Source organism: Vigna angularis, chromosome 6 (assembly GCF_016808095.1).
Source record: "Vigna angularis cultivar LongXiaoDou No.4 chromosome 6, ASM1680809v1, whole genome shotgun sequence".
Taxonomy (NCBI): domain Eukaryota; kingdom Viridiplantae; phylum Streptophyta; class Magnoliopsida; order Fabales; family Fabaceae; genus Vigna; species Vigna angularis.
The window spans coordinates 13511685-13520815 of NC_068975.1; positions in this window are offsets into that span (position 1 = coordinate 13511685).

The following is a 9131-nucleotide window of genomic DNA, read 5'->3' on the forward strand; positions in this document are numbered from 1 at the left end:
TCCCATGCGTGACCTAGTGATTCCTCCATGCCTTGCCTAAAAGATGAGATCTCTTGCTTTCCTTTGTTTACCTTGGATTGTGGGAAGTATTTGTTCAAAAACTTTGTCCACACAGCTTCCCACTCTGTAAAGCTCCCTTCTGGAAAAGAGTTCAACCAAAGCTTAGCATTGCCTCCCAATGAGAAAGGAAACAAGATAAGTTTGATTGCTTCGTCAGGCACCCTATTTATCTTCACTGTATTGCAAATATCATTAAAGGTTGTGAGGTGCTCATATGCGCTTTCATGTGACAACCCAATAAATTGATTACTCTTAACCAGTTGGATTAACATCGGTTTCACCTCCATGTTGGCTGCATTGACCCTCGGTCTTCCTATGCTATTGAAATGTTGAGGGCCAACTACATTACTGTAATCTGCAAGAGTCCGTCTAACATTATTATTCTCCATCTCCTCAGTGCTATGGTAAGAACCTTGTGGTGAAGGTTGTAAAAGAATTTCCGGAGGAGGGAAAAGTTCTCTAGATGTACGAATTCTTCTCCTCCGTTTACTCTCGTCTAAGCCTTCAAGAAGAGGTTTCGAGGTTTTCTTGCTTCTAGTTCGAATTGCTTCCGGCATACACAAGAAAACAAGTCCCTAGAAAAATTTGTTAGCACAAAAAGATATAGAAGATATAAAATAAGAGATAAGAAGATAAAATAAAAACAGTAAACATAAAAAATAAAAACAGAAAAATAAAATAAAATAAAAACCGAAAACTAAAAACAGAAAATAAAAACAGAAAATAAAATAAAATAAAATAATAACCGAAAAATAAAAACAGGAAATAAAAACAGAAATATAAAATAAAATAATAACCGAAAAATAAAAACAGAAAAATAAAAACAGAAAACAAAATTCACAACAAGTCAAAAATAATCAAAAATCACACAAATAGACTAGTTAAACCACGAGTCCCCGGCAACGGCGCCAAAAACTTGATGACAAATTTATGAACACCGAAAAACGGCGCCAAAAACTTGTTTAACCCTCGGCAAGTGTGACCGAATCGTATCAAGTAATAAACTCGGTAAGACCAAGTATCGTTCTCCCGAATGACTCACGACCTAGTTAGTTATATGATTTCTTGATTATTTAAGACTTGTGAACAATTGGTTATAGGTTTCAAATGCAAAAGACAATAAGTAAACATGTATGCATGTGATGATCAATGGAAAAGAAGAACACAAACACTGAACGAATTATATGGATGAGTATGTTGTTGGGGAAATCAATTTCATCTTATCCACTCTCATATATTTTAGGAATTCATCATTCTTTTCATCAATATTAATGTCACTCTCTAAATTACCTTAAACCTGATGTCTCGGCGAAGAAAGCCTATCCTTAATTACGAGTTCATACAATTCCTAACATCCCTAATAATTAATTCTGAAGCACAGAAGCTTAAAGGCAACCAACCCTCATATCCCTATGTCTAGGCGATATTGCTTTTGGGAGAATTTCCCCGGATCTAGATTTTACCGTATGTGTCCATATCAATAAAACCAATAATCATGACATCGAATGAGTTAAACAATGCATGCTTTGAGCAAAGAGGAAAAACCCTAACTAATGATGAAAGAAAGCATGTATCAAAGATATGATGTTTAAATACAAAATTCCATATTTGAGAGTTTCACAAGATTACATTGATTCCCCAACAACAAGAAGAGTTTAGTTCACCATATTCATGGTGAAACTAGATGAAATACAATGAGATAGTGAAAGATAGAATCCTAGAAAGATGAGTAGGTAGCCTTAGCATCCAAGATCTTCCTCCAAGGGGTGGAAAGGTGTGTGTTTGCTTCGTACTCTGCCAAAGATACAAACCCTAGGAAGTCCTAAAGTTTATATACCATTCAAAATATTACAGAAAAGTGGGCCTAAGCCCAAAATAACGGCGCTCAGCGGTAAACTACCGCTCAGCGGTAAGTGCGTGTGTTGAATTCTTCCTCTCAGCTGCACTTTCACCCCTCAGCGGTGCCAACGAGTGTTAATTAGTGCCGCTCAGCGGTAAAATGACGTTGAGCGGTACTTGCGGCTTCTCTTCTTTTGCACTTTTTGAGTTCTTTTCTGATTCCATCTCTATCCTTCTTCACTTCTTTAATCAAATTCACCTTAAAACCTGCATAAAACACTGAAATCAAGCATAAACCTGTCCAACTCTCTTATTTCCAAAAATATAAACAAAAACATGATTCCAAGCTAGTTTCTAAGTGTTAAAGGTTGCTTTTAGTATCAATTTTAAGCATGAAAATAACAATTTTTCAACTGTTATTAGCCAACATCGAATGAGTTAAACAATGCATGCTTAGAGCAAAGAGGAAAAACCCTAACAATTAATGAAAGAAAGCATGTATCTTTAAAAGATCTTGAAGAACAAATTCAATACATGAGAGTTTCAAAGGATTACATTGATTCCCCAACAACAATAAAGGTTTAGTTCACCATATTCATGGTGAAACTAGATGAAATACAATGAAAGAGTGAAAGATAAAACCCTAGAAAGGTGAGAAAGGAGTTGTAGCATCCAAAATCCTCCTCCAAGGGGTGAAAGAGTGTGTTTCTGCTTCATTCCAGCCAAAGATGACTGACCTAGGTTAACTAAAACCTTATATAGTATTCTAAAACTTACAGAAAAGTAAGCCCAAGCCCATAAGAATGCCGCTCAGCGGTAAGTGTGTGACTTCTATTCTGCCCCTCAACTGTAGTGTTTCCCCTCAGTGGTGACTGCGGGTCTTCAAAGTACCGCTCAACGGTATATGGCACTGAGCGGTACTTGCGGCTTCTTCCTTTTATGTACTTTTTCTTTCTTTTCTGAATCCACCTTCTAGCTCCTTCACTTCTTTCACTCAATTCATCTTAAAACCTGCAAAAAAAAAACAAGGAAATCAAGCATAAAACTTGTCCAACTCTCTTATTTCTAAAACTTCAACAAAAACATGATTCTAAGCTAGTTTCTCTGTCATAAAGGTTGTCTTTAAGGTCAAATTTAAGTATGAAAATAACCGTTTTTCAACTTCTATCACAACCCCAAACTTCGAACTTTGCCTGTCCTCAAGCAAACAAGATGTAACTCAATCTTCCACCAATCCATTAAATGGTTCACCACATTCAAAACATCTTTTCTCAAGACAAGTAAATACTCAAATCAGCTCATCACAAAGAATTTAGTTAAGATGCACACATGCTTTAGTATTCACATAATCCCATAATATCCAACAAATGCTATTCTCATGAATGCTCAAGGGGAAGTCAACAAAATGACTTTAGAAATCCCCGCTCAACGTAGGAAGTCAGACAAATGACTCCTACCTCAAGACGCTCGGAGGGAAGTCAGAAAAATAACTTTAGAAATCCCCGCTAAACGTAGGAAGTCAGAAAAATGACCCTTGCCTCAAGACACTCGAAGGAACTCAGAAAAATGACTTTAGAAATCCTTCCTCAAAGCAGGAAGTCCGAAAAATGACTCCTACCTCAAGGCGATCGGGGGGAAGTCAAAAAAATATATTCAGAAATCCCTGTTCAACGCAGGAAGTCAGAAAAATTACTCCTGCCACAAGGATCTCGGCGGGAAGTCAGAAGAATAACTTCAGAAATCCCTGCTCAACGTAGGAAGTCAGAAAAATGACTCCTGGCTCCAAACACTTAGGGGGAAGTCAGAAAAATGACTGAAGAAATCCGCGATCAACACAAGAAGTCAAAAATGACTCTTGCCTCAAGACGCTCGGGGGGAAGTCAGAAAAATGACTTCAGAAGTCTCCGCTCAACGCAGGAAGTCAGAAAAATGACTCATGCCTCCAGACGCTTAGGGGGAAGTGAGAAAAATGACTTCAGAAATCCGTGCTCAACACAGGAAGTCAAAAATGAATTTTGCCTCAAGACGCTCGGGAGAAAGTCAGAACAATGACTTCAGAAATCTCCGCTCAACATAGGAGGTAAGAAAAATGACTCCTGCCTAAAGACGCTCGGGGGGAGTTAGAGAAATATCTTCCCAAATCCCCGTTCCCCGAGGAAGTTAGAAAAATGACTCCTGCCCAAGATGCTCGGGGGGAAGTCAGAAAAGTGACTTTAGAAATCCCCGGTCAACACAGGAAGTTAAAAATAACTCCTGCCTCAAGACGCTCGGGGGGGAAATCAAAAAAATGAATTCAGAAATCCCCGCTCAACGCCAGAAGTCAGAAAAATGACTCTTGTCACAAGTCGCTCGTGGCGAAGTCAAAAAAATGACTTCAGAAATCCCCGCTCAACGTAGGAAGTCAGAAAAATGACTACTGTCTTAAGACGCTCGGAGGGAAGTCAGAAAAATGACTTCAGAAATCCCCACTCAACGCAGGAAGAAAGAAAAATGACTCTTGCCTCAAGATACTCGAAGGGAAGTTAGAAAAATGACTTCAGAAATCCTCGCTCAACGTAGGAAGTCAAAAATGACTCTTGCCTCAAGACGCTCGGGGGGAAGTGAGAAAAATGACTTCGAAAATCCCTGCTCAATGCAGGAAGTCAGAAAAATGACTCCTAGCTGAGGATGGTTCAGGGGAAGTCAGAAAAATGACTTCAGAAATCCCCGCTCACCGTAGGAAGTCAAAAATGACTCTAGCCTCAGGACGCTCATGGGGAACTCAGAACCATGACTTAAAAAATCCCCGCTCAAAGTAGTAAGTCAAAAATGACTCCTGCCTCAAGACGTTGGGGGGAAGTCAGAAAAATGACTTCAGAAATCCCCGCTCAACACAAGAAGTCAGAAAAAAGACTCCTGCCTCAAGACGCTCAGGGGGAAGTTAGAAAAATGACTTCAAAAATTCCCACTCAACGCAAGAAGTCAGAGAAATGACTTCTGCCCCCAAGACCCTCGGGGGGAAGTCACAAAAATATCTTCAGAAATCCCCGTTCATCGTAGGAAGTTAGAAAAATGACTCCTGCCTCAAGATGCTCGGGAGAAGTCAGAAAAATGACCTTATATATCCCGCTCAGCAGGAAGTCAGAAAAATGACTCCTGCCTGAAGACGCTTAGCGAGAATTTAGAAAAATGACTTCAGAAATCCCCGCTCAACGCAGGAAGTCAAAAATGACTCCTGCCTGAAGACGCTCGCGGGGAAGTAAGAAAAATGACTTCAGAAATCCCCACTCAACACAGGAAGTCAGAAAAATGACTTCAGAAGTCCCCGCTCAACGCAAGAAGTCAGAAAAAACGACTACTGCCTCAAGATGCTCGGGGGGAAGTCAGAAAAATGACTTCAGAAATCCCCGATCAACACAAGAAGTTAGAGAAATGAATCCTTCCTCAAGACGCTCGGGGGGAAGTCAGAAAAATGACTCATGCCTCAAGACGCTCGGGAAGAAGTCAGAAAAATGACTTTAGAAATCCCCGCTCCACGCAGGATGTTAGAAAAATGACTCCTTCCTCAAGACGCTCGGGGGGAAGTCAGAAAAATCACTTGAGAAATCCCTACTCAACGCAGGAAGTCAGAAAAATGACTTCTACCTCAAGACGCTCGGGGGGAAGTCAGAAAAATGACTCATGCCTCAAGACGCTCGGGGGGAAGGCAGAAAAATGACTTCAGAAATCCGCGCTCAACGGAGGAAGTTAGAAAAATGACTCCTTTCTCAAGACGCTCTTGGGGGAAGTTAGAAAAATGACTTCCGAAATTTCCGCTCAACGCAGGAAGTCAGAAAAATGACTTCTTCCTCAAGACGCTCGGGGGAAGTCAGAAAAATGACTTCAAAAATCCCCGCTCAACGTAGGAAGTCAGAAAAATGACTCCTTCCTCAAGACGCTCACGGGGGAAGTCAGAAAAATCACTTCAGAAATCCCAGCTCAACGCAGGAAGTCAGACAAATGACTCCTACCTCAAGACGCTCGAAGGGAAGCTAGAAAAATGACTTTAGAAATCCCCGCTAAACGTAGGAAGTCATAAATATGACTCCTGCATCAAGACACTCAGTGGAACTCAGAAAAATGAATTTAGAAATCCTTGCTGAAAGCAGGAAGTCAGAAAAATGACTCCTGCCTCAAGACGATAGGGGGGAAGTCAGAAAAATGACGTCAGAAATCCCTGCTCAACGCAGGAAGTCAGAAAAATGACTTCTGCCTCAAGACGCTCGGGGGGAAGTCAGAATATTGACTTCAGAAATCTCTGCTCAACGCAGGAAGTCAGAAAAATGACTCCTACCTCAAGACGCTCGGGGGAAATTCAGAAAAATGACTTCATAAATCCTCGCTCAACGTAGGAAGTAAGAAAAATGACTCCTGCATCAAGAAGCTCGGGAAGAAGTCAGAAAAATGACTGCAGAAATCCCTGCTCAAGGCAGGAAGTCAGAGAAATGACTTTTGCCTCAAGACGCTTAGGGGGAAGTCAAAAAAATGACTTCAGAAATCCTCGGTCAATGCACGAATACAAAAATGACTCCTGCCTCAAGATGTTGGGGCGAAAGCAGAAAAATGACTTCAGAAATCCCCGCTCAACGCAGGAAGTCAGAAAAACGACTACTGCCTAAAGACACTCAAGGGGAAATTAGAAAAATGACTTCAGAAATCACCACTGAACGCAGGAAGTCAAAAAAATGACTCCTGCCTCAAGACGCTCGGGGGAAAGTCAGAAAAATGACTTCAGAAATCTCCGCTCAACGCAGGAAGTCAGAAAAAGGACTCTTTCCTAAAGACTCTTAGGGGGAAGTCAGAAAAATGACTTAAAAAATCCCCGCTCAAAGTAGTAAGTCAAAAATGACTCCTGCCACAAGACGTTGGGGGGAAGTCAGAAAAATGACTTCAAAAATCCCTGCTCAACACAAGAAGTCAGAAAAAAGACTCCTGCCTCAAGACGCTCAGGGGGAAGTTAGAAAAATGACTTCAAAAATCCCCACTCAACACAAGAAGTCAGAAAAATGACTCCTGCCCCAAGACCCTCGGGGGGAAGTCACAAAAATATCTTCAGAAATCCCCGTTCATCGTAGGAAGTTAGAAAAATGACTCCTGCCTCAAGATGCTCGGGAGAAGTCAGAAAAATGACTTTAGATATCCCGCTCAGCAGGAAGTCAGAAAAATGACTCCTGCCTGAAGAGGCTTAGCGAGAATTTAGAAAAATGACTTCAGAAATCCCCGCTCAACGCAGGAAGTCAGAAAAATGACTTCAGAAGTACCCGCTAAACGCAAGAAGTCAGAAAAACGACTACTGCCTCAAGATGCTCGGGGGGAAGTCAGAAAAATGACTTCAGAAATCCCCGATCAACACAAGAAGTTAGAAAAAAGAATCCTGCCTCAAGACGCTCGGGAGGAAGTCAGAAAAATGGCTTTAGAAATCCCCGCTCCACGTAGGATGTTAGAAAAATGACTCCTTCCTCAAGACGCTCGGGGGAAGTCAGAAAAATCACTTGAGAAATCCCTGCTCAACGCAGGAAGTCAGAAAAATGACTTCTGCCTCAAGACGCTCGGGGGGAAGTCAGAAAAATGACTCATGTCTCAAGACGCTAGGGGGGAAGGCAGAAAAATGACTTCAGAAATCCGCGCTCAACGCAGGAAGTTAGAAAAATGACTCCTTCCTCAAGACGCTCTGGGGAAGTTAGAAAAATGACTTCCGAAATTTCCGCTCAACACAGGAAGTCAGAAAAATGACTTCTTCCTCAAGACGCTCGGGGGAAGTCAGAAAAATGACTTCAAAAATCCCCGCTCAACGTAGGAAGTCAGAAAAATGACTCCTTCCTCAAGACGCTCAGGGGGGAAGTCAGAAAAATGACTTCAGAAATCCCGGCTCAACGCAGGAAGTCAGACAAATGACTCCTACCTCAAGACGCTCGAAGGGAAGCCAGAAAAATGACTTTAGAAATCCCCGCTAAACGTAGGAAGTCCTAAAAATGACTCCTGCATCAAGACACTCAGTGGAACTCAGAAAAATGAATTTAGAAGTCCTTGCTCAAAGCAGGAAGTCTGAAAAATGACTCCTGCCTCAAGACGATAGGGGGGAAGTCAGAAAAATGACGTCAGAAATCCCTGCTCAACGCAGGAAGTCAGAAAAATGACTTCTGCCTCAAGACGCTCGGGGGGAAGTCAGAATATTGACTTCAGAAATCTCTGCTCAACGCAGGAAGTCAGAAAAATGGCTCCTACCTCAAGACGCTCGGGGGGAATTCAGAAAAATGACTTCATAAATCCTCGCTCAACGTAGGAAGTAAGAAAAATGACTCCTGCATCAAGAAGCTCGGGGAGAAGTCAGAAAAATGACTGCAGAAATCCCTGCTCAAGGCAGGAAGTCAAAGAAATGACTTTTGCCTCCAGACGCTTAGGGGGAAGTCAAAAAAATGACTTCAGAAATCCTCGCTCAATGCACGAATACAAAAATGACTCCTGCATCAAGATGTTGGGGCGAAAGCAGAAAAATGACTTCAGAAATCCCCGCTCAACGCAGGAAGTCAGAAAAACGACTACTGCCTAAAGACACTCAAGGGGAAATCAGAAAAATGACTTCAAAAATTACAACTGAACGCAGGATGTCAAAAAAATGACTCCTGCCTCAAGACGCTCGGGGGCAAGTCAGAAAAATGACTTCAGAAATCTCCGCTCAACGTAGGAAGTCAGAAAAAGGACTCTTTCCTAAAGACTCTTAGGGGGAAGTCAGAAAAATGACTTAAAAAATCCCCGCTCAAAGTAGTAAGTCAAAAAAGACTCCTGCCTCAAGACGCTCAGGGGGAAGTTAGAAAAATGACTTCAAAAATCCCCACTCAACACAAGAAGTCAGAAAAATGACTCCTGCCCCAAGACCCTCGGGGGGAAGTCACAAAAATAACTTCAGAAATCCCCGTTCATCGTAGGAAGTTAGAAAAATGACTCCTGCCTCAAGATGCTCGGGAGAAGTCAGAAAAATGACTTTAGATATCCCGCTCAGCAGGAACTCAGAAAAATGACTCCTGCCTGAAGACGCTTAGCGAGAATTTAGAAAAATGACTTCAGAAATCCCCGCTCAACGCAGGAAGTCAAAAATGACTCCTGCCTGAAGACGCTCGCGGGGAAGTAAGAAAAATGACTTCAGAAATCCCCACTCAACGCAGGAAGTCAGAAAAATGACTTCAGAAGTCCCCGCTCAACGCAAGAAGTCAGAA